This window comes from Salvelinus namaycush, chromosome 13, assembly GCF_016432855.1.
Source record: "Salvelinus namaycush isolate Seneca chromosome 13, SaNama_1.0, whole genome shotgun sequence".
Lineage (NCBI taxonomy): Eukaryota > Metazoa > Chordata > Actinopteri > Salmoniformes > Salmonidae > Salvelinus > Salvelinus namaycush.
This window is the reverse complement of record NC_052319.1, coordinates 28723334-28750310: the sequence shown is the minus strand read 5'-3', so window position 1 is coordinate 28750310 and position 26977 is coordinate 28723334. Positions and strand designations below refer to the sequence as shown.

At 46.9% G+C, this 26977-nt stretch overlaps 1 pseudogene; it reads right to left on the bottom strand.

Moving 5' to 3' along the window:
* Window positions 1-10549: 10549 nt before the first annotated feature.
* Window positions 10550-20185, bottom strand: LOC120058073 (annotated as a pseudogene).
* Window positions 20186-26977: the final 6792 nt, after the last annotated feature.

Sequence of the window (26977 nt, the reverse complement as noted above, 5' to 3'; positions counted from 1 at the left end):
TTCCATGATAAAGATTGTCCAAAGGTGGTGGAGTGGCAATCTGTCTTGCCGAAAAAGGTTTTAACTAGAATGGTTAACATCAGCCTTCAAAACACTCTTTCTTAACCACGTCTCAGTAATGATCAACACATCTGGATTGGAGCTGTGAACCCACACTTTTAATTGATCCATTTTAGGTAATAGGCTTCTAGTGTTAACGTGCAGAAAACCAGGCTTTTACGAGTGCAGAAGTCAGTGAAATTGGGGCTAGCAACAGTAAATGGGCCAAGGTGTACATGCACATTTCCAGATATCATCAGCAGTAATACAATCAGGGCGCGGCAGAGGACAGGGAGAGCTCTGCTGTGTTGATTTCAGATGGCAACAAGATCATATTGTACAGCAATTTCATCAGGTAACATGAATACAAAGCCAGCGAGAGGTGGTTAGAATAGGATGGGAGGCCAAGAGTCCGTGTAACCAATAGAGAGTCAGAGTCCTGAGTGTGGGAAAAAACATAGCCTGTGCCACGATCGGGTAAATAAGCAAGTTCATAGTCAACAAAGCATGCAGGAGCATGCAGGAGTCATGAGGCTAATAGCATAAAGCACAAGAAAAAAATAAAGACTTGGGGCTAGCCATTGTAAGTTAAAGTAGTCACTCGCCCCAACAGTGCATGTGTGCTGGAGGCGAGCGAAAGCTCGGGAGAGAGGGGTGACTGTGGCGGAGGGTACCTGTACCAGACAGGGGGAAACAGGACAGGTCAGACGGTGAACAGATTGCCAGGTGGAATCCCAGCAGTAGTGCAGCAGGCAACGGGAGCGTCGTATAAGCTTTTTTCAGGGATTCCATGTAGAAAATCCCAGCTAGCTACCTAAAGTAGCTAGCAAGTCTTTGTCCACCGTTTTTTTCCATGTGGAAAAGGAGGTTGTTAGCTAGCTATATCTCTTCAGTTTCAACGAATGGTCCTTTACGGCATCCAAACAAAGTTGTCCTGTGGCTGTTGTATTTTGGAGATTACGAGGAGAATATCTTCTGATGTGATCAAAGCAACAATATTGTTTCTTATTGAGGTAATTTACAATTGAAGTGTCCTGGCTGCATATCAGTTCAAAATAGAGATGAATCCAGGGGGTACTGAATTGTAATGACCTCTGCAAAGAGGGAGGGGGCTTCAAAGGCCTTTGCATTTGGGTGGGGGAGTCTGTGAAAGGGCTTTGACACCTTTCACTTCACACCTCAGCGCTAATTGAAGTTGCAGCAGGATCTGTTCTGACCTATCAAGCTTGTTAGCCTTAACTTAGCATTCAGTCCTTATAAAGTAAAATATATCCTTGTAATGTAACGGGTGTCGTCGTCGGAAGAGACCAAGGCGCAGCGTTCTTTGCGTTCCACATAATTTAATCACGAAGTGAAACTTAAAAAGGACAAAACAATAAAGAATACAACGACCAAATAGCTTCGATGTGCAAACTCCCTGCACACAAACAAAGAACAAGATCCCACACAGAAGGAGGGAAATGGCTGCCTAAGTATGATCCCCAATCAGAGACAACGATAGACAACTGCCTCTGATTGGGAACCACACTCGGTCAGAAACAAAGAAATACAAAACCTAGAAATAAAGAACATAGAATGCCCACCCAAATCACACCCTGACCAAACCAAAATAGAGACATAAAAAGGCTCACTAAGGACAGGGTGTGACAGTACCCCCCCCAAAGGTGCGGACTCCGGCCGCAAAACCTGAACCTATAGGGGAGGGTCTGGGTGGGCATCTATCCTCGGTGGCGGCTCTGGTGCGGGACGTAGACCCCGCTCCACCTCTGACTCACCCCACTTTGGTGGCGCCTCTGGTGCGGGGACCCTCGTCGCCGACCCCGGACTGGGGACCCTCTCCGCGGGCCCCGGATTGGGGACCCTCGCCGCTGGCCCCGGACTGGGGACCCTCGTTGCGGGCCCCGGACTGGGGACCCTCGTTGCGGGCCCCGGACTGGAGACCGTCGCTGGAGGCTCCGGACTGGGGACCGTCGCTGGAGGCTCCGGCTGGAGACCGTCGCTGGAGGCTCCGGGCTGGAGACCGTCGCTGGAGGCTCCGGGCTGGAGACCGTCGCTGGAGGCTCCGGACTGGGGACCGTCGCTGGAGGCTCCGGACTGGGGACCGTCGCTGGAGGCTCCGGACTTGGGACCGTCGCTGGAGGCTCCGGACTGGAGGCCGTCGCTGGAGGCTCCGGGCTGGAGGCCGTCGCTGGAGGCTCCGGACTGGAGACCGTCTTTGGAGGCTCCGGACTGGGGACCGTCTTTGGAGGCTCCGGACTGGGGTCCGTTGCTGGAGGCTCCGGACTGGAGGCTGTCGCTGGAGGCTCCGGACTGGAAGCCGTTAAACCTGAACCTATAGGGGAGGGTCTGGGTGGGCATCTATCCGCGGTGGCGGCTCTGGTGCGGGACGTAGACCCCGCTCCACCTCTGGCTCACCCCACTTTGGTGGCGCCTCTGGTGCGGGGACCCTTGTCGCCGACCCCGGACTGGGGACCCTCGTTGCGGGCCCCGGACTGGGAACCCTCGCTGCGGGCCCCGGACTAGAGGCCGTCGTTGGAGGCTTCGTGCCATGGATCATCACTGGGCCGTGGAGACGCACTGGAGGTCTGGAGAGCAGAGCTGGCACAACCCGTCCTGGCTGGATGCTCACCCTAGCCCGGCAACTGCGGGGCGTTGGCACAGGACGCACTGGGCTGTGAGAGCGCACCGGAGACACTGTGCGAAGAGCCGGCGCAGGATATACTGGGCCGAGGAGGCGCACTGGAGGTCTGGAGCGTAGAGCTGGCACCACCCTTCCTGGCTGGATGCTCACCCTAGCCCGTCAACTGCGGGGTGCTGGCACAGGACGTACTGGGCTGTGGACACATACCGGAGACACAGTGCGCAGAGCCGGCGCAGGATATCCTGGACCGAAGAGACGCACTGGAGGCCAGATGCGCTGAGCCGGCACCATCCGTCCTGGCTGGATGCCCACTCTAGCCCGGCCGATGCGGGGAGCTGGAATATAGCGCAACGGGCTATGAGTGCGCACTGGGGACACCGTGCGCTTTACCACATAACACGGTGCCTGCCCGGTCACTCTCACCCCACGGCAAGCACGGGGAGTTGGCTCAGGTCTATAACCTGACTCCGCCAATCTCCCCGTGTGCCCCCCCCAAAAAAATTCTGGGGCTGCCTCTCGCGCACGCCTCGTTGAGCCAACTCCTCGTAGCGTCGCCGCTCCGCCTTAGCTGCTTCCAGCTCCTCCTTAGGACGCCGATATTCTCCCGCCTGTGCCCAGGGTCCCTTGCCTTCCATTATCTCCTCCCATGTCCACTCCTCCAAGAAACGCTGCTTGGTCTTTTTGTGGAGGGATCTTCTGTAACGGGTGTCGTCGTCGGAAGAGACCAAGGCACAGCGTTCTTTGAGTTCCACATAATTTAATCACGAAGTGAAACTTAAAAAGGACAAAACAATAAAGAATACAACAACCGAACAGCTTCAATGTGCAAACTCCCTGCACACAAACAAAGAACAAGATCCCACCCTGAAGGAGGGAAAAAGGGCTGCCTGTCACGTTCCTGACCTGTTTTCTGTTATTTTTGTATGTGTTTAGTTGGTCAGGGCGTGAATTGGGGTGGGCATTCTATGTTTTCTGTTTCTATGTTTAGGTCAGGTGTAATTAGCCTTATATGGTTCTCAATCAGGGACAGGTGTTTGACGTTTCCTCTGATTGAGAACCATATAAAGGTAGGCTGTTCACACTGTTTGTTTGTGGGTGATTGTCTTCTGTGTCTGTGTATGTTGCACCACACGGGACTGTTTCGGTTTGTTCGTTCGTTTGATGTAGTCCGTTCCTGTTCGTGAGTTCTTCGTGTATTTATGTAAGTTCCATGTTCAGGTCTGTCTACGTCGTTTTCTTATTTTGTAGTTTGTTGAAGTGTTTTCGGTTTTCGTCTGTACTTTAATAAACTTCATTATGTCCAAATATCACGCTGCACTTTGGTCCAATCCCTACTCCTCCTCTTCATCCGAAGAGGAGGAGGACACCCGTTACAGAATCACCCACCAACCATGGAGCAAGCAGCGTGATAGGGACCAGCAGCAGCGACCTAAAAACCAGGACTCGTGGACTTGGGAGGAAATATTGGCTGGAAAAGGACCCTGGGCTCAGACAGGAGAGAATCGCCGCGCTCGGGAAGAGAGGGAGGCAGCTAAAGCCCAGGAGCGGTGGTATGAGGAGGCAGCAAGGAGACGTGGCTGGAAACCCGAAAAGAAACCCCAAAAATTTCTTGGGGGGGGCTTAAAGGGAGAGTGGCGAAGTCAGGTAGGAGACCTGCGCCTACTCCCTGTACTTACCGTGGAGAGCGAGAGTACGGGCAGACACCGTGTTACGCAGTAGAGCGCATGGTGTCTCCTGTACGTGTGCATAGCCCGGTGCGGTACATACCAGCTCCTCGTATCGGCCGGGCCAGATTGAGCATTGAGCCAAGTGCCATGAAGCCGGCTCTACACATCTGGCCACCAGTGCGTCTCCTCGGGCCGGCTTACATGGCACCAGCCTTACGCATGGTGTCCCCGGTTCGCCTACATAGCCTGGTGCGGGTTATTCCACTTCCCCGCACTGGTCGGGCGACGGGGAGCATACAACCAGGTAAGGTTGGGCAGGCTCAGTGCTCAAGGGAGCCAGTACGCCTGCACGGTCCGGTATTTCCGGCGCCACCTCCCCGCTCCAGCCCAGTACCACCAGTGCCTACACCACGCACCAGGCTTCCAGTGCGTCTCCAGAGCCCTGTTCCTCCTCCACGCACTAGCCCTATGGTGCGTGTCTCCAGCCCAGTACCACCAGTGCCTACACCACGCACCAAGCCTCCTGTGTGTATCCAGAGCCCTGTACGCACTGTTCCTTCTCCCCGTACTCGCCCTGATGTGCGTGCCCTCAGCCCGGTAACACCAGTGCCGGTACCACGCACCAGGCCTATAGTACGCCTTGAGAATTCAGTGTGCCCTGTTGTTGTTCCCCGCACTAGCCTGAAGGTGCGTGTCTTTAGCTCGGTACCTCCAGTTCCGGCACCACGCACCAGGCCTACAGTGCGTCTCAGCCGGCCAGAGTCTGCCGTCTGCCCAGCGGCGCCTGAACTGCCCGTCTGCCCAGCGGCGCCTGAACTGCCCGTCTGCCCAACGGCGCCTGAACTGCCCGTCTGCCCAACGCCGTCTGAACTGTCCGTCTGCCAAGCGCCGCATGAACTGCCCGTCTGTATTGAGCCTTCAAAGCCGCCCGTCTGCCATGAGCCTGCAAAGCCGCCCGTCTGCCATGAGCCTACAGAGCCGTCCGCCAGACAGGAGCCGCTAGAGCCTTCCGCCAGACAGGAGCCGCCAGAGCCTTCCGCCAGACAGGAGCAGCCAAAGCCTTCCGCCAGACAGGATCAGCCAGAGCCTTCCGCCAGACAGGATCAGCCAGAGCCTTCCGCCAGACAGGATCAGCCAGAGCCTTCCGCCAGACAGGATCAGCCAGAGCCTTCCGCCAGACATGACCAGCCAGAGCCGTCAGCGAGCCATGACCAGCCAGAGCCGTCAGCGAGCCATGACCAGCCAGAGCCGTCAGCGAGCCATGACCAGCCAGAGCCGTCAGCGAGCCATGACCAGCCAGAGCCGTCATCCAGCCATGACCAGCCAGAGCCGTCATCCAGCCATGACCAGCCAGAGCCGTCATCCAGCCATGACCAGCCAGAGCCGTCATCCAGCCATGACCAGCCGGAGCCGTCATCCAGCCATGACCAGCCGGAGCCGTCATCCAGCCATGACCAGCCAGAGCCGTCATCCAGCCATGACCAGCCAGAGCCGTCATCCAGCCATGACCAGCCAGAGCCGTCATCCAGCCAGGATCCGCCAGAGCCAGCCAGCCAGGATCCGCCAGAGCCAGCCAGCCAGGATCCGCCATCCAATCCGGTGTTGCCCCTCATTCAGGTGTTGCCCCTCATTCCGGTGTTGCCCCTCATTCCGGTATTGCCCCTTAGTCCGGTGCTGCCCCTTAATCCGGTGGGTTTAATTTGGAGGGTGGTCATTGGGAGGAGGCTACAAAAGCGGGGATTTATTATGGTGGGATGGGGACCACGCCCAGAGCCTGAGCCGCCACCGTGGACAGATGCCCACCCAGACCCTCCCCTAGACTTTTGGTGGTGCGTCCGGAGTTCGCACCTTGAGGGGGGGGTTCTGTCACGTTCCTGACCTGTTTTCTGTTATTTTTGTATGTGTTTAGTTGGTCAGGGCGTGAATTGGGGTGGGCATTCTATGTTTTCTGTTTCTATGTTTAGGTCAGGTGTAATTAGCCTTATATGGTTCTCAATCAGGGACAGGTGTTTGACGTTTCCTCTGATTGAGAACCATATAAAGGTAGGCTGTTCACACTGTTTGTTTGTGGGTGATTGTCTTCTGTGTCTGTGTATGTTGCACCACACGGGACTGTTTCGGTTTGTTCGTTCGTTTGATGTAGTCCGTTCCTGTTCGTGAGTTCTTTGTGTATTTATGTAAGTTCCATGTTCAGGTCTGTCTACGTCGTTTTCTTATTTTGTAGTTTGTTGAAGTGTTTTCGGTTTTCGTCTGTACTTTAATAAACTTCATTATGTCCAAATATCACGCTGCACTTTGGTCCAATCCCTACTCCTCCTCTTCATCCGAAGAGGAGGAGGACACCCGTTACACTGCCTAAGTATGATCCCCAATCAGAGACAACGATAGACAACTGCCTCTGATTGGGAACCACACTCGGTCAGAAACAAAGAAATACAAAACATAGAAATAAAGAACATAGAATGCCCACCCAAATCACACCCTGACCAAACCAAAATAGAGACATAAAAAGGCTCACTAAGGTCAGGGCGTGACATGTCATTTATTAATTTTAAAGAGTGGCCTGAGATGGTTTCAGTGTGTTTTAATCATTGAGTATTAATAACGTGTAATACCCCTGCAAGGCTGCTAAGGTAGAGAGAGAGCCCGAGAGAGCTGGAAGTAAATTAGGTTCCTGTAGGGATGGAGAGCATGAGTAGACGTAACAGTATAGCTACATGGTATTAAAGTAATGATTAACTGCCAAAATTGTCACCATGGTCATCTTACTGCTGCTAAACCAACTCAAAATATATATTCTTGGCTGTATAGGCCTGTGTGCTGGCTGACCAACAAGCAGGTGTCTTCACTAACATTTTCAGCCTGTCCCTGACCGAGTCTGTAATACCAACATGTTTCAAGCAGACCACCATAGTCCCTGTGCCCAAGAACACCAAGGTAACCTGCCTAAATGACTACCAACCCTGTAGCCATGAAGTCCTTTGAAAGGCTGGTCATGGCTCACATCAACACCATTATCCCAGAAACCCTAGACCCACTCCAATTTGCATACTGCCTCAACAGATCCACAGACGATGCAATCTCTATTGCACTTCACACTGCCCTTTCCCACCTGGACAAAAGGAACACCTACATGAGAATGCTATTAATTGACTACAGCTAAGCATTCAACACCATAGTGCCCTCAAAGGACCCTGGGACTAAACACTACTCTCATTAACTGGATCCTGGACATCCTGACGGGCCCTCCCCAGGTGGTAGGGTAGGTAACAACACGTCTGCCACGTTGATCCTCAACAAAGGAGCCCCTCAGGGGTGCGTGCTCAGTCCCCTCCTGTACTCCCTCTTCACCCATGACTGCATGGCTAAGCACAACGCCAACACCATCATTAAGTTTGCAGATGACACAACAGTTGTAGGCCTGATCACTGACAACGATGAGACAGCCTATAGGGAGGAGGTCAGAGACCTGGCCGTGTGGTGCCAGAATAACAACCTCTCCCTCAACGTGATCAAGACAAAGGAGATGATTGTGGACTACAGAAAATGCCGGACTGAGCACGCCCCCATTCTCATCGACGGGGCTGTAATGGAGCAGGTTGAGAGCTTCAAGTTCATTGGTGTCCACATCACCAACAAACTATCATGGTCCAAACACACCAAGACAGTCCTGAAGAGGGCACGACAACGCCTATTCCCCCTCAGGGGACAGAAAAGATTTCGCATGGGTCCTCAGATCTTCAGAAAGTTCTACAGCTGCACCATCAAGAGCATCATGACTAGTTGCATCACCGCCTGGTATGGCAACTGCGCGGCTTCCGACCACAAGGCACTACAGAGGGTAGTGCATACGGTCCAGTACACCAGGAGTGTGAAGGTGAACGGAAAGGCTCTGGAGCAACGAACCGCCCTTGCTGTCTCTGCCTGGCCGGTTCCCCTCTCTCCACTGGGATTCTCTGCCTCTAACCCTATTACAGGGGCTGAGTCACTGGCTTACTGGTGCTCTTTCATGCCGTCCCTAGGAGGGGTGCGTCACTTGAGTGGGTTGAGTTACTGACGTGATCTTCCTGTCTGGGTTGGCGCCCCCCCTTGGTTTGTGCTGTGGTGGAGATCTTTGTGGGCTATACTCGGCCTTGTCTCAGGATTGTAAGTTGGTGGTTGAAGATATCCCTCTTGTGGTGCGGGGGCTGTGCTTTGGCAAAGTGGGTGGGGTTATATCCTTCCTGTTTGGCCCTGTCCGGGGGTATCTTCGGATGGGGCCACAGTGTCTCCTGACCGCTCCTGTCTCAGCCTCCAGTATTTATGCTGCAGTAGTTTATGTGTCGGGGGTTAGGGTCAGTTGGTTATACCTGGAGTACTTCTCCTGTCTTATCCAGTGTCCTGTGTGAATTTAAGTATGCTCTCTCTAATTCTCTCGTTCTCTCTTTCTTTCTCTCTCTCTGAGAACCTGAGCCCTAGGACCATACGTCAGGACTACCGGGCATGATGACTCCTTGCTGTCCCCAGTCCGCCTGGCCTTGCTGCTATTCCAGTTTCAACTGTTCTGCCTGCGGTTACGGAACCCCTACCTGTCCCAGACCTGCTGTTTTCAACTCTTAATGATCAGCTATGAAAAGCCAACAGATTTATTCCTGATTATTATTTGACCATGCTTGTCATTTATGAACATTTTGAAAATCTTGGCTCTCTCTAATTTTCTCCTTCTCTCTTTCTTTCTCTCGGAGGACCTGAGCCCTAGGACCATACGTCGGGACTACCGGGCGTGGTGACTCCTTGCTGTCCCCAGTCCGCCTGGCCTTGCTGCTATTCCAGTTTCAACTGTTCTGCCTGCGGTTATGGAACCGCCACCTGTCCCAGACCTGTTGTTTTTCAACTCTTAATGATCGGCTATGAAAAGCCAACTGAAAATTATTCATGATGATTATTTGACCATGCTTGTCACTTATGAACATTTTTGAACATCTTGGCATAGTTCTGTTATAATCTCCACCCGGCACAGCCAGAAGAGGACTGGCCACCCCTCATAGCCTGGTTCCTCTCTAGGTTTCTTCCTAGGTTTTGGCCTTTCTAGGGAGTTTTTCCTAGCCACCGTGCTTCTACACCTGCATTACTAGCTGTTTGGGATTTTAGGCTGGGTTTCTGTACAGCACTTCGAGATATTAGCTGATGTACGAAGGGCTATATAAAATAAACTTGATTGATTGATTGATCGCCTGGGCCAAGCTTCCTGCCATCCAGGACCTCTATAACAGACGGTGTCAGAGGAAAGCCCAAAAAATTGCCAAGGACCCCAGCCACCCTAGTCATAGACTGTCTGAGTCAAAAAGGCTTTCTAACAGCTTCTACCCCCAAGCCATAAGACTCTTGAACATTTAATCAAATTTCTACCCGGACTATTTGCATTGTCCTCACCCCACCCCCCATTTTTATGCTGCTGCTACTCTCTGTTTATTATCTATGCATAGTCACTATACCTCTACCTACATGTACATATTACCTCAATTACCTCGATTAACCAGTGCTCGACTAACCATTGACTCTGTACAGGAGCCCTCTTTGCTGGAACCCCCTGTATGTAGAACAGCCTCGCTACTGTTATTTTATCGTTGCTCCTTAATTATTTGTTATATTTCAAATATATATATTATTTTTTTTCTTAAAACTGCATTGTTGGTTAAAGGCTTGTAAATACACCTGTTGTATTTGGCACGTGACAAATACAAATTGATTGGATTTGATATTGAGAGGCATCATTCTTTGACAACTGTGTGATAAAAGGATAGCAGTATCTGTAACTTTACCTACCTAAATGTTCAATATACTGTAACTGTAATAGAGCAAATGGCCTAAATGGGCCTCCCCTCTGACCATGGATGGACACCGCTGACACGAGTGTTCAGAATATATGGAAATGTCAAAAATGTCTTTACATTTCCAGGAAGAGAGGAAGCACTAAGGAAGATTAAAAGGGGTCAGAACCTGGCAGAGAGGAAGGGCTGCCAAAACATAGCTCAATAGCACACTCGGTCCCAAAATCACAGCTCCCATACATGAACACACCTGTAAATGTGCTCTGCACCATTTAAAACAAGTTCATTAAAAGACATACTGAAACATTCAGAACATACATATCATACAGTATCTGTTTTACAATCATCCATACAAATGATTCAATAAGCACATAAAGAAAGGGGGGCTGTGGTTACATCAAAAATAAGGTGATAAAAAAAGGACATGGGTCCAAAGCAATGTGGGTTTGGTAGGATATGTGTGAAGATAGGCTAATTTGCTCAGTCACTTGGGCATTGACTTTGGCAAGCTGTGACAATGTCTCAGAGCTAGTGTCTCCTCTTCCTGACACAAACAACAAAGCTTAGCAGAATAGTTATCGCCACCATCATAGTCAGTGGAACTGAAAGCACAACTAGGCCGACTCTGTCTCTGCCTGGCTCAGGTACCCAGCTGGCATCCAGCTTGTTGTCCAGACTGAGGTGGGAGACAGTGCAGGTATAGTTGTGTCTCTCTCTCAGATCCTCTGCAATGATCTCTAGACTCTTCCTCAGCTGGTACGTCCCATCTCCATGGGGCAGTAGCTGCCCACCTGTCAGCTCCTTTTCTGCTATTGGCTGGCCATCTCTCAGCAGGGTCACGTTGATGTGTCGTGGGTAGAAACCAAACGCCAGACAGCTCACCTGGAGCCCTCCAGACTTCGCTTTCTTTATGAGCCTGACTCTGGGTCGCACTTTACGCATCACAATGTTCTTTTCTCTCTCCAGGAAAATCTTCAATGTTTTTATGCAAAGGGGAAGGTAAACGTGTGCATAAAGCATTTTCACATATTCTAGCTTCACCTCATCCCATGCTAACTGTGGGTTTCCAGTATAGTATGTATTCTGAGTCATATTATAGCACATCCCATCTGCAACAGTCTTATTAAAAGTGCTTCTGGACAGAGTTAGGACCAGTTTATCATTGTCCAACATCTCACAGCCAGCCATTCTCTGCTGTACATGAATACCTTCGGTGAAATTAAAGCGTTGTTTTAATCATATGATCTGCCTTTCATGCTGAAGTACATTGCTCCAAACACAGAAGCAATGTCCAGAACAATCCCCATCTCTTTTTCGTCTTGGGCATTGTGTCCCCTGTAAACACACTGTCTCTCGTAGTAACCAACTTCAATATCATCCAGCATCAAAACAACAGTATATTCCGGGAAAGGCGTATCTCCTATGATGTATGTTGCAAAAGCCCACAGAGAATGTGATCCTGAAAGACGGTGAAAACCATTTCAGTTAAGATTTTCACAGTGATCTGAAAACCTTATAGTCTCTCTTTTTATTTTGTTTTATTTCACCTTTATTTAACCAGGTAGGCTAGTTGAGAACAAGTTCTCATTTACAACTGCGACCTGGCCAAGATAAAGCAAAGCAGTTCGACACATACAGCAACATAGAGTTACACATGGAATAAACAAACATACAGTCAATAATACAGTAGAAAAAGTCTATATACAGTGTGTGCAAATGAGGTAAGATAAGGGAGGTAAGGCAATAAATAGGCCATGGTGGCGAAGTAATTACAATATACCTTTAATGGCTGACTTGAAAATGATTGGTAGGGGAGACCAGGGTTGGTTGTCACACTTTTTACTCTGTGTATTTTACACAGAGATAGATAGAGGACTCATCTTTGTATCTGTGCCATTATAGCATATGTGACAGCCTCAATGGCGTTGCCCATGCTATCTACATTTTAAAGTACAACATTTTCTTCATTGGCTGATTCCTCCCAACTCATAGGAATCCCCACCCAGTTGACTACTTTAAAATGATGGAAACCTTCGGAAAGCAGTGCCTTTGGGAAGCATTCAGACACCTTGACTTTTTTCAAATTTTGTTAGGTTACAGCCTTATTCTAAAATTGATTCAATTGTTTTTTACCCCTCATCAATCTACACACAAAACTTCATAATGACAAAGCAAAAACTGGTTTTTAGAAATGTTTGCTAATTTATAAATAAATAAACCCAGAAACATTTAATTTACATAAGTATTCAGACCCTTTACTCAGTACTTTGTTGAAGCACCTTTGGCAGCATTTACAGCCTTGAGTCTTCTTGGGTATGATGCTACAAGCTTGGCACTCCTGTATTTGGGGACTTTCTCCCATTCTTCTCTGCAGATCCTCTCAAGCTCTGACAGGTTGGATGGGGAGCGTTAGTGCACAGCTATTTTCAAGCCTCTCCAGAGATGGTCGGTCGGGTTCAAGTCCAGGCTCAGGCTGGGCCACTCGAGGATATTCAGAGACTTGTCCCGAAGCCACTCCTGCGTTGTCTTGGCTGTGTGCTTAGGGTGGTTGATCTGTTGGAAGGGGAATCTTCATCCCAGTTTGAGGTTCTAAGCGCTCTGGAGCAGGTTTTCATCAAGGATCTCTCTGGACTTTGCTCCCTTCATCTTTCACCTCAATCCTGACAAGTCTCACAGTCCCTGCCACTGAAAAATATCCCCACAGCATGATGCTGCCACCACCACCACGCTTCACCGTAGGGATGGTGCCAGGTTTCCTCCAGACGTGACGATTGGCATTCAGGCCAAAGAGTTCCATCTTGGTTTCATCAGACAAGAGAATCTTGTTTCTCATGGTCTTAGACTCTTTCGGTGCATTTTGGAAAACTCAAAGCGGGCTGTCATGTGCCTTTTACTGAAGAGTGGCTTCCGTTTGGCCACTCTACTCATAAAGGTCTGATTGGTGGAGAGATGCAGAGATGGTTGTCCTTCTGGAAGTTTCTTCCATCTCCACAGAGGAACTCTGGAGCTCTGTCAGAGTGAGCATCGGGTTCTTGGTCACCTCCCTGACCAAGGCCCTTCTCCCCAGATTGCTCAGTTTGGCCGGGCGGCCAGCACTAGGAGGAGTCTTGGTGGTTCTAAACATCTTCCATTTAAGAATGATGGAGGCCACTGTGTTCTTGGAGACCTTCAATGCGGCAGACATTTTTTGGTACCCTTTCCCAGATCTGTGCCTCGACACAATCCTGTCTACGGAAAATTCCTTCGACCACATGGCTTGGTTTTTGCTCTGACATGCACTGTCAACTGTGGGACCTTATATAGACAGCTGTGTGCCTTTCCAAATCATGTCCAATCAACTGAATTTACCACAGATGGACTCCAATCAAGTTGTATAAACATCTCAAGGATGATCAATGGAAACAGGATGCACCTGAGCTCAATTTCGAGTCTCATAGCAAAGGGTCTAAATACTTATGGTAAGGTATATCTGTTTTTTATTTTTAATACATTTGCAAAAATGTATAAAAACCTGTTTTCACTTTTTCATTATGGGGTATTGTGTGTAGATTGCTGAGGATTAAAAAATTAGGCTGTAACGGAACACATATTATGGAAAAAGTAAAGGGGTCTGAATACTTTCCTAAGGCACTGTATATACAGTACCAGTCAACAGTTTGAACACACCTACTCATTCAAGGGTTTTTCTTTATTTTTACCATTTTCTAAATTGTAGAATAATAGTGAAGACATCAAAACTATGAAATAACACATATGGAATCACGTATCAAACAAAAAAGTGTTAAACAAATCCAAATATATTTTAGATTTTAGATTCTTCAAAGTAGCCACACTTTGCCTTGATGACAGCTTTGCACTCTTGAAATTCTCTTAACCAGCTTCACCTGGAATGCTTTTAGAACAGTCTTGAAGGAGTTCCCACATATGCTGAGCACTTGTTGGCTGCTTTTCCTTCACTCTGCAGTCCAACTCATCACAAACCATCTCAATTGGGTTGAGGTCAGGTGATTGTGGAAGCCAGGTCATCTGATGCAGCACTCCATCACTCCTTCTTGGTCAAATAGCCCTTACACAGCCTAGATGTGTGTTGGGTCATTGTCCTGTTGAAAAACAAATGATAGTCCCACTAAGTGCACATCAGATGGGATGGCGTATCGCTGCAGAATGCTGTGGTAGCCATGCTGGTTAAGTGTGCCTTGAATTCTAAACAAATCACAAACATTGTCATCAGCAATGCACCCCCACATCATCACACCTCCTCCATGCTTCACGGTGGGAACCACATATACAGAGATTATCCATTCACCTACTCTGCGTCTCACAAAGACACAGCGGTTGGAACCAAAAATCTCAAATTTGGACTTATCAGACCAAAGGACAGATTTCCACCTGTCTAATGTCTATTGCTTGTGTTTATTGGCCCAAGCAAGTCTCTTCTTCTTATTGATGTCCTTTAGTAGTGATTTCTTTGCAGCAATTCAACCATGAAGGCCTGATTCACGCAGTCTACTCTGAACAGTTGATGTTAAGATGGGTCTGTTACTTGAACTATGTGAAGCTTTTATTTGGGCGGCAATTTCTGAGGCTGGTAACTGTAATGAACTTATCCTCTGCAGCAAAGATAACTCTAGGTGTTCCTTTCCTGTGGCGGTCCTCATTAGCGCCAATGTCATCATAGCAATTGATGGTTTTTGCGACTGCACTTGAAGAAACTTTCAAAGTTCCTGACATTTTTCGGATTGACTGACCTTCATGTCTTTAAGTAATGATGGACTGTCGTTTCTCTTTGCTTATTTGAGCTGTTCCTGCCATAATATGGACTTGGTCTTTTACCAAATATGGCTATCTTCTGTATACCACCCCTACCTTGTCACCACCCAACTGATTGGCTCAAACGCATTAAGAAAATTAACAAATTCACTTTTATCAAGGCAAACCAGTTATTTGAAATTCATTCCAGGTGATTACCTCATGAAGCTGGTTGAGAGAAGGTCAAGAGTGTGCAAAGCTGTCATCAAGGCAAAGGGTGGCTACTTTGAAGAATCTCAAATATAAAATATATTTTGATTTGTTTAACACTTTTTTTGGTTAATACATGATTCCATATGTGTTATTTCATGGTTTTGATGTCTTCACTATTATTATACAAATATAGTAAATAGTAAAAATAAAGAAAAACCCTTGTGAGACAGTGTGTGCGTAGCAGGACATTGTGTGCGTCTGTTTGTGTGAATGTGTGTGCGTATGGTTGTGTGAGTGCGTGAGAAGTCAGTATAAAATGAATTGTTTTGTGTTCTTGACTTTAGAACGTTCCCGTGAATAAACCTTTTTGACTATTTTAGCTGGGCCTCCGTCTGTTTCATTCGATCAGGATCTTACAAATTCTGGTTTGCAGACTGAGTAATATAATTAAATTGGGTTATGTACCTTGAGAACATAATTCTCTTATCAATTGGTCCTTCGAGCCGGATCTCAATACCTGCCTCTGTCGTCCCAAGGAACTGCTGAAAAACGTGCACGGGCGGATCCAGGATCCGTAAGACAAAGACCTGACCTCTGAATTGAGGGTTTATTTCAGGCCAGGGGTGAACTGGTACATGACAGAGGTGGTAACGAGATCCAACCTACATTGCTTTTCCCAGTCTACGAGAAGGTCAGTAAATCTTTATTCACGAATTTGGGGAATTGACGCTTGGGCTACATTCAGAAATATATTTGATTGTTTTTGTGTAGTTTAGGTGTTGATTTTAAATTCCCATAGGGCATTCTTACCTGGTGACCTATCTTTAGAATTTTGTGTAGAGAAAAGTTTTAAAGGGAACGAAGTATTCTATGCAAATGGAAGGTAGGAATTGGGTGTAGAGCCACCTAGGCAGCAGTAGAAGGGGGTAATGACACCGGGTATCTGCATTACCAAACGAAACTAAAGAATATTGGGATCTAATTGTAAACTCGATCAAGAATATATTAGAGGGTCCGTAAATGACGCGAGGTATTAGGGGCTACTACCAAACTATCTGTGGCCACTACCTATGTAAACTAACGAAAAGGAGAGATACACATTAGGAAAGGTCGGTAGCAATTGACTAAGAGATTAAAGAGACCACACACGTAGTCAGGCAGGAGAGCAGCTATAGTAATTGGACTAATGAAAAAGCACATACATAGATCATAGAAATAGATACACATAGAGTGAGTTTGAGAATAAGCATAGAAACCACAAGGTTTTACTAAACATGAGTAGTAAATCCTCAAAGGAGGTTCCGGAATTAACCGGAGATGAGCGGGATATGCATTTAAAAGATAAAAGAAATGTCTACTTCTGTTTAAAGTGGAGAAAGAAGTATGAATTTGATGTGTTAGTAAAACAGTTACTAGAGACAGAAGATCAAGTTGAGACATAGGACGAGGTGTATAATTGTATAATAAGGCAGTTTTATTCAAGTGTAAAAATATCTGGCAAAGCGTGCAGCACGGGCCCGTTCTGTCTGACTCGTAAGGAATCGTCGGAAGAAGAGGCCGCTAAACATATTTGTACAGCTTATATATGCATTGAATGAAGTAGGTTGATCTGGTAGTCTGGCCTTCTGATTGGTCGATCTGGGTCGTGGGTAGTCCTGTTCAGGCCTGGTGTCGACGTTCCATTGGCTCTTAACTTCTCTGGGATAGTTGGGACGCTAGCGTCCCACTTGACAAGCACCCCCAACCCCCCCCCACTGATTAGCATCGCTAGCATAGCGTCACAATTAAATAGTAGCATCTAAATATCATTAAATCACAAGTCCAAGACACCAAATGAAAGATACAGATCTTGTGAATAAAGCCACCATTTCAGATTTTTAAAATGTTTTACAGGGAAGACAAAATATGTAAATCTATTAGCTAACCACGTTAGCAAAAGACACCATTTTTCTTTGTCCACCATTTTTTCTCTCCACCAGTAGCTATCACCAATTCGGCCAAATAAAGATATTGATAGCCACTAACCAAGAAAAAACCTCATCAGATGACAGTCTGATAACATATTTATTGTATAGGATAGGTTTTGTTAGAAAAATGTGCATATTTCAGGTATAAATCATAGTTTACAATTGCACCCACCATCACAACTCGACTAGAATAAATACACAGAGCAACGTGTATTACCTAATTACTAATCATAAAACATTTCTTAAAAATACACTGCTCACAGCAATGGAAAGACACAGATCTTGTGAATTCAGACAATATTTCAGATGTTCTAAGTGTTTTACAGCGAAAACACAACAAATCGTTATATTAGCATACCACATGTGCAAACGTTACCAGAGCATCGATTCAAGCCAAAGAGAGCGATAACGTAATCATCGCCAAAATATATTAATTTTTTCACTAACCTTCTCAGAATTCTTCCGATGACACTCCTGTAACATCATATTACAACATACATATAGAGTTTGTTCGAAAATGTGCATATTTAGCCATAAAAAACCGTGGTTATACAATGACAATACTAGCAAAACTAGCCTGAAAATGTCGGGCGCCATATTTGACATTGATCTTGTCTCATGAAAAACTATTCATAAACTTGACTAAAAAAATATAAGTTGGACAGCTATCGAAAGACAAATTAGTTCTTAATGCAATCGCTGAATTACATTTCTAAAATTATCCTTACTGTGCAATACAGGGTTCGCCAAGCGAAGCTATACCAAACAAAATGGCGGAATATGCGTTTAAAATTTTTCGACAGAACAACGATTTATCATCTTAAATATTTCTTACTATGAGGTGATCTTCCGTCAGAATCTTGGGCAATGTATCCTTTCTTGGGTCTAATCGTCTTTTGGTCGAAAGATGTCCTCTTGTCCGTCGAAATGTCCACTAACGTTCGACCGGTACTGGAAACGTGCCCGGGGCTTCAAAGTGTACCACAAAGAAAATACCTCAAAATCGCACTAAACGGATATAAATTGCTATACAACGGTTTAAATTAACTACCTTATGATGTTTTTAACACCTATAACGAGTAAAAACATGACCGGTGATATATAAGTGGCTAAACCAAGGCTTGGAAAGAGACCAGTCCGACCTCCTTCTTGCGTCGCGCGCACGGAACGAAAGGACGCTCCTTCCGGTCTTTGCCCATTTATGCAGCCCCTGATTGCGCAATCGACTCCATTCAAAGCGTCACCACGTACTGACGTCCAGAGGAAGACGTAGGCAGTGTTTGTTTCTCCATAGCATTTACAGGGACTTTACAACCGACCTGGGACCTGGGGCCAAGATTTCTGAAATCTCACTCCCTGGCAGGGAAATTGCTGTAGAATGAGTTCTGTACCACTCAGAGACATAATTCAAACGGCTATAGAAACTAGAGAGTGTTTTCTATCCAATAATAACAATAATATGCATATTGTACGAGCAAGAATTGAGTACTAGGCAGTTTAATCTGTAGAGCAAATGATGCTAATGCGAAACAGCACCCCCTATATCCCAAAGAAGTTAACATAGTTCTTTGTCTTGTGCTCCAACCTTGAGTCTAGTGTGTGTGGGGTTGTTTTAACAGGGGCCTGTTCATGGGAGAGGGGAGTTGTGTGTGTCTGTGGTTGTCATGGGGGAGGGGAGTTGTGTGTGTCTGTGGTTGGTGTCTAATGAGACCAGCATATGTCCAAGGGAAAACGGGGGTGTGTGTATTTTGTATAAAAGATAGCTTATGTTGAGAAGTTGTTATTACAAGTTTCCAGTATCTATTACAATTTCTTACAAATCCCCCTCTTCACGTCTTATAGACGTGAATAAACTAGTTAAAATTTGTCAGAAGACAAATTTTGATTCCCCCTCTTCACGTCTCACAAGAGACGTGACATAAAAGTTAAAAAGACAAAGCTATGGGATAAAATTTGTCAGAAGACAAATTTTTAATTCCCCCTCTTCACGTCTCACAAGAGACGTGACATAAAAGTTTCTTAGTCCTCAAATAGATAGACAGGTCCAGCTTCCCCATCATCAAGCAATGGGAACATTTGGGCCCTTTCCTGATTAGGGTCTATGGCGGCAGTGATAACACGGCTAGCAAGCGTGCGCGCACATGGAATGCAACAGCATCCACAAAGTACAAGAATGCCCGCAAAAACGGAAATAGATACTAGGATAGAGGAAACCAACGTCTTATATTTACCAAAAGCATCCATCCATGAGTCCCACATAGAAGTGTCCACTCCAGAATGCCGTTTCATCTTACCATTAAGGGTACGAAGTCCCTCCAATGCTACAGTCAGACTCCCATCCGTAGCTGTGTTATTGGGAATGAAAGTACAACACTGCTCACCAAACATTGCACAGACCACCCCCCGTTCAGCCAATAACATATCAACCGCGATTCTATTTTGAAATGCCATCAGGGATGTGGCTGCCAATTGTCCATGGACCGCCTCGAAGCCTTGTTGAGTCCAATTGCCCAGTTTCTGGACATTAAAATGAATGTAGTTAATTCTGTCCACATTTTTATTAACTGTACACCACCAGCAAAATGATGATTCAAAACCCGCGGCTACTTGGTCAACCAATTTATACTCATCTGGTACCCCCCTGGGGACGCCAATTGCATCAATGTAAGTTGGGTCCCCAGCAGAAGGGCCCACCGTGCGCTTGGTCCTGATAGGCCAATATTCAGGACCCAGGGCTTGTATACGGGTGAGGAGATCTTGGACGCCTATGGGGTACACAGAGATGGGCAACAAAAGAGTTACAAGTGCACAGGTACCAGTGGCATTGTGGGGAAGTCTGTCCAACAGACTAGTTCCCCCACACCACCACCACACATCAGCTCTAGACACTGGTTTAAAGATTGCCGTGAGCATGTGAGTGTACAAGCACCAACTAACAGGGAGCTTACCCAACAATGTCCCTCCACCTGTCATGGTTATGCATGTGAAGTTAGCTCTAGCCACACTGGAGGAGAATATCGGTTTCTTGACCACCGTGGTGACTACCGGATAAACAGCGTCCCACTGTGAACACTTCTCAGGTGGGTTGTCTTCGTCCATAAGGGGCATTAGACAGTCTCCGCTAATAGCGGCTGGGACTATGCGGAGCAATGGCCTAGCTCCCATGCAAACGACGCAGCTTTGCAGGGTCATGTTAGCTGCTTGTTCGGTCAATAGGAGCCAATTGTTAGAGAACCCTGAGATTCCGGTGGCAGTAAGAATGGTATCATCAGGGGTGGTAGGAGTGGTGACCATATTAATAGGACCCCAATCACCCTTCCCCTTAGATGTTAAAACAGTAAACCGGTCAGAAATAGCAGAGGGCTGAGCCTGCTGTGTAATGCAGATTTTTAATGGCCAGTAGAGTAGATCCTTGCTAGACTCTACCTGTGGTGCTAGTATAAAATCCTGACAACCCGTCCCAGTACCTGGTCGGATAATTAGTGATAAACCCCAATTACGCAATTTAGTCCTAGTCAGTGACAATCTTTGTCGCCAGATAAGAACTGCTTGCCCTGATGAATAACTGGACCAGTCAGGACCAGTCTCAGCGACCAGGCTCTTCCATGACCACTCCTGAAACCCCCCTTTTGTCATATACCAGTTAAATCTGGTGTACTCCAAAGCATGCCCTCCCAGGCCATTCCTAGCTTTTCCCAATACCCCCCAAGTCAGTGTAATGGTGGTGGTTGCATTAGAGGGTACACATAAGGTGGTGCTTCTGACCTTTGTTGGAGTGCATGGTTGGTCTGTGGTTGTAGTGCTACGTTTGTGTATAGTGGGACTGGTGAGATCGAGGGTAATGTTAGACGTGACATTAGTAGTTGTATGATGTGAGAGGGGTGGATGTGTGAGCTGTTGTATAAGCCATGTGAAAGTTCCTAGGGACACTCCAGTAATGATTATGAAAATAACAAACAAGGGACCTGAAATTCCCATTCTTTCCCAGGGAGTGAGATATCCCGGTCCTAGTTGAGTAGCCTTAGTTCGTGGAAACTGGGGCTGACGTCCCATTTTCACCAACTAAGGTTTGTTTGTTTGGAGTCGAATTGAGATTGGCCAAATCGGCCCTGACTTCAGTCAGAGTTCTGGAAGGCGTTGGGGCTGGTGTGCAATGTGTAAGGTGGTGCCAAGGTGCGCCTGATTTACCTTTGACCTGGACTGAGTGTGAAGTAACCTCCTTCACTTCGTACGGTCCAGTCCACCTGGGTTCCTGCCACTTTCTCTTGTGGACCTTAACCCTCACCCAGTCACCAACCTTTACCTTCAACGGCGGCGGATCTCCCGTCAGCTCCCCCTCTTGGACCTTGTGAATCTGTTTGGAGAGAGCTGCAGAAAGTTCCGTCAGTTTTCTCACATATTCAGACATTACAATTTGTTGTACATCAAGGGCGGGCATATGACCTCCCTCCCTTGGTGGACCAGGCATGACTCTACCCGTCATTATCTCATGAGGAGAGAGATGGGTGCCTGCACCTGGCGAGGCTCTCATGGCCATCAACGCCAGGGGCAAGGCTTCGACCCATGTCAACTTCGAACCTGCACATACCTTAGCTATCTTAGCCTTAACTTCTTATGGCTGCAAGGCAAAGTGTTGAGTAGCCAGTGAAATCGTGCCCATTTCAAACGGCCTCCTACTCAAATCTTGCTCGTACAATATGGATATTATTCTTCTTTTTGGATAGAAAACACTCTCTAGTTTCTAAAACAGTTGGAATTATTTCTCTGAGTGAAACAGAAGTCCTTCTGCAGCACTTTTCCTGACCAGGAAGTGAAATGTCAGAAATCGATGCTCTTTTCAACTTGATGCCTATACATGGTCTTGACACTTAGGAGTCTACTTACACTCCATACGCCTTCCTCTGGGTGTCAAGATGATGTGAGAGAAGAAATTTTGTGTTTATCTTGGTCTGGGGTGGAATACAAGCTCTTTGTATGACGTGACCGTCCACTTCCGGTATCTGAAGCGCGCGACTTGGAAGTGCGATTGCCTTCTGTTTTGCTGCCGTAATGGATGACTAACATCTCCGGCTCGGATTTTATTTGATACATGTGACCATATCATCGTAATGTATGTTTTTTCAATATAGTTTAATCAGATTATTGACATTTTTTCGGGAGTTTTGCCGTGTTCCGTCCTCTGACTTTGATTACGTTGGAGAGAATTGTGCCACTCGGCTAGTGCCAATGCTAATTGAAGAGGGAAATTTGCCATTCTGAATCCAAACAACGACTCATCTGGACAGAGGACACCTTGTTCAACATTCTGATGAAAGATCAGCAAAAGTAAGACCTGCTTTATGATGTTATTTCATATATCTGTCGTGCATGTGAACTGGTCGTGGGCGCCCAAGTATTTCTGTCTATTGTGGCTATGCTAATATAGCGTTACATTTTGTTTTCGCTGTAAAACATTTAATAAATCGGAAATATTGTTTGGAATCACAAGATGCCTGTCTTTCAATTGCTGCACACTATGAATTTTTCAGAAATGTTTTATGATGAGTAATTAGCTATTTGACGTTGGTGTCTGTAAATATTATGGCTGCTTTCGGTGCAATTTCTGATTGTAGCTGAAATGTAAACTATGGTTTATACATGAAATATGCAAATTTTTCGAACAAAACATATGCTATACAATAAATATGTTATCAGACTGTCATCTGATGAATTTGTTTCTTGGTTAGTGGCTATTTATATCTTTATTTGGTCGAATTTGTGATAGCACCTGATGGAGTAAGAAACTGATGGAGTTAGAAAAGTGGTGTCTTTTGCTAACGTGGTTAGCTAATAGATTTACATATTTTGTCTTCCCTGTAAAACATTTTAAAAATCGGACATGTTGGCTTGATTCACAAGAAGTGTATCTTTCATCTGGTGTCTTGGACTTGTTAATGTGTGAAAGTTAAATATTTTAAAATATATATTTTGAATTTCGCGCCCTGCACTTGAAGTGGCTGTTGTCATATTGTGGGCGGCCTCGGGCTGCAGCCATAAGAAGTTAATGACCGATTTTGCATCCTCCCTTGCTGTTGGTATTGCCTCAACCCATTTAGAGAACCTGTCTACCATAACTAACAGGTACCTTTTTCCATTTGTCACATTGTCTTGCCCCATATCTGTGTAATCTATGCTGATGTCCTGAAAACAAGCATTTGGGACTGGGTATGAACCCATGGGCGTTTGATATGGTTTCTTTGGATTGTGGCTACCACAAATGCTACACTCGTCACAAAACAAATCTGTCATGTCTTTCATGTGGGGGTGCCACCAGATGTGGGACAACTTCTGTAAAGTCTTCAGTTTGCCTTCGTGTGTGGGCCCATGAGCTTCTCGTATTAGTTCTGGACAGAGGTTTGCAGGGGCCACTAGTCTGCCATCATGGCATCTCCACAGTTCATCAGGTCCTTTGGTGGCCCCTTTCTGTCCCCATACTGAGTGTTCATAGGGTCCTGCTGAATGTGCTTTTATGTGTTGCCCTGTGAGCTCAGTCCGAGCTGGTTGGATCTGAAGTATCATTTGTCTCGGGGTGTATCCACCAGCTTTCTTGGCTGCTTTGTCAGCTGCATCATTTCCCTCGCTGACTCTGTTTTTCAGTTGTTGATGTCCTTTACACTTCATGATGGCCACCTTCTTAGGTAATGAGACTGATTTAATCAGTTTTTCCATCTGTGTCTTGTGTTTGATTGGCAGGTTTCCTGTGGTGGTGAAGTTGCGTCTAACCCATTGTGGTCCATCAGTATGGACTGCTCCATGAGCATACGCTGAGTCGGTGTAGATGTTTACAGTCTTTCCTTCAGCTCTTTCCAGAGCTTGTGTCAAACCTATGATTTCAGCTAATTGGGCTGATGCAGGTTGTGGGATGATGGCAGATTCCAAAGTCACATGTGATCTATCCGGGAGCTGCTGCACCACTGCGTATGCTGCTATGTTCCCTTCCTCTCCTCTATAGCAGCATCCATCTGTGTATAACCATAGGTCCGGGTTGGTGAGTGGTTCGTTCCCCAGGTCAGGTCTCAGTTTCAGTTCTTGTGCAGCTCTTTCTGCACAGGAGTGGGGTAGACCTTCTTCAGCATTGAGTGCGTCTGCCATGTTTTTGTCAGTGTTGACAAATGTGATGTGTGATTGTGTGCATTTATTCTGGATTTTCGTTTTTCTTTCAGCGCTGAACGTGAATTCTTTGCTCATCAGATATGCTGCAACCCCATGGTGGGTGTGTATTTCCAATGGATGGCACATTACCAAGTGGGCTGTTTTTTCAATAGCTTTTGCCACTGCAGCTACATACCTGGAACATGTGGTTTGTCCTACTTCGATGTGGTCCAATTTGGAGGAGTGATACATCAACACTCTTCTCTCCCCCTCTTGTTTCTGAAAAAGGATGGATGATGTGAATCCTTCCTTTTCAGAAACATCCAGATGGAATTTGTTTTTGTAGTCAGGTGATGTCAATGCTGCTGCCACTGAGAGATCTGTTTTCAAGAGTGCAAAAGCCTTTGATGCTTCAGTGGTCCATGTCAATGACGAGTGTAGGTTCCTTGGTCCCGCCTCTCGCACTATTTCTCTCAGTGGCTCAGTTCTGGCAGTGTAGTCTGGGATGTGTGTTCGGCTGTACCCTGTCAAACCAAGGAAAGACAACATTCCCGACACCGTGATGGGGCGTGGATGATGAAGTATAGAGTCTCTGTGGGTTTTGGAGAGTCCTGCTCCTTCTCCCGAGATTTCTCTGCCAAGGAAAAGGACAGTTCTGCGACAGGACTGGACTTTGCTCATTTTGACTTTGTATCCTTTGACGGCCAGGAAGTCCAGTAATGTTTTTGTCATCTGTAGGCAGAGATCAGAAGTGGGAGCCCCCAGCAACAGGTCATCTACATATTGGATCAGTATCACACCTTCTGGGATTTTCAACTCTGCCAGGTGTGTTTTAAGGATGTGATTGAAGATTCCGGGAGAACACCTGTAACCCTGGGGGAGAACCGAATAAGTGTACTGTTGATGTTCGTACGTGAAAGCAAAGAGTGGCTGTGAGGCTTCATCAAGTGGGATGCTGAAGAAAGCATTAGCCAGATCCACCACCGTAAAGTATTGGTGTTTTGGAGACAGATTGCTCAGAGTGATGTGAGGGTCAGGGACAGGTAGGTCTATAGGTGCAGTAACGTCATTTACTGCTCGGAAGTCTTGAACCATCCGGTATGTTTCTCCTCCAGCTTTCAGCACTGGTAGGATCGGCGTGTTCCATGGAGATACAGTTCGATAGATAACCTGTGCTCTCAGTAACCCATCAATGGTCGGTTTGATCCCCATGGTCTGTTCGGGTTTCAAACGATATTGAGTTCGGTAAACAGGTATTTGATCTGGGTTCAGTAGGGTGATGGTGACCGGTGCCACCTGTAGTTGGCCCACATCAAAAGGGGTGTGAGTCCATATACTTTCATCTATGGTGGAGATCAATGCTTTGGTAGATGGGTGGTCGGTGTATGGCTTACCATGGTGTCTTGGCAGGGTCAGTCGTTCTGGAAGACAGTGTTCTTCAGTGTCAACAGTCATGAACCTCCACATGTTTTCAGTGGTGGCCTTGTGTATTCCCGGTGTTTGGGTGGGTTCCCACTGAAGTTTGGATGCTCGTCTGATCATAGGGCCCAGGCTCCTTGCTTCAAAACCGTTTCCCACTGCCAGTGTAACATGGGGAGCTGACTCCTCCCCTAGTAGGTACCAGGATTTCAGATGAGGTGGTAGGATGACTGGTGCTGCCACCCCCTCTTGTCCACACACAATGGTGCAACACCTGATGGATGGCGTTAGGTGCATCATGTTCTCATCCCAGTCATCGGTGTATGTGTTCACGTCATTGTCTGTCACATTCAGTGTACAGTGGATTTCAGCTTGTGGGGTCTTGTATGGGTGTAATGCATAGATCTGTGATTTCAGTTGATTGAACTTAAACTGGACCTCCGGGGTCCCTGGACCTGTTTCAATGCATTTCAGCCAATAGATTTCTTGCGTTGCTGACAACACAGGGGTTGGAATGATGGGTAGCATTAGTATTTTGACGGGATGATTTGGTGTTGAGGGAATAGGATCAATGGAGACCTCCACGCCCTTCTCAGTGAGGTAAATTGAACATTTTAGTTTGCACAGTAGATCCCTTCCTAAGAGGTTGATTGGACAATTGGGACAGTATAGGAACTGATGCTTCAAATTGGAAGGGCCCCATGAGAAAAGCAATGGAATGGTCTTGTTTTGTGCTTCGGGTGTTCCTGATACCCCCACCACCTGTATTGTTTCCGAAGAGAGTGGTTGACGAGATCTTATGGCAGAATACGTACATCCTGTATCTACCAAAAATTGGTGGGTCACTCCCTCCACCTCACACATGATAGTTGGTTCGGTGTGGAGTGGAAAATGTTGACCCCCATTCTCGTTCTGTGGTGGTGGGCAGCTTCAGGGCCATGGGGCATATTCATCTGACATGCCCTGGAAAGGAGGAGGCGGCTGTTGGTTTAGGTCTGTGTTAGGGTGATTGTATGCAGGTTGCTGGGCTGCACGTGGTTGGTACATCATTGGCCTTACTCCCCCTCTCGGTCTAGGGGCGTATCCTCGTGCCCTGTTTGCCATCCAATGTTGTTGGATCGATGTTACTGGGTATGGACACTGGCGAGCCATATGTCCCATTTGTTTACAATTGTAACAGCCCCCCCATGGTGAAGAGTATCTTGGTGATTGTCCCCATGGTGGCTGATATGGTTGTTGTGGCGGTTGATAGTACGGTTGTGCTGCCATCGGGACAGGTTGTTCCATCCCGGGTTCTGGCATGGGAGGTCCCTGTGGTGCCATGGGTGGTTGTTGTTGCTG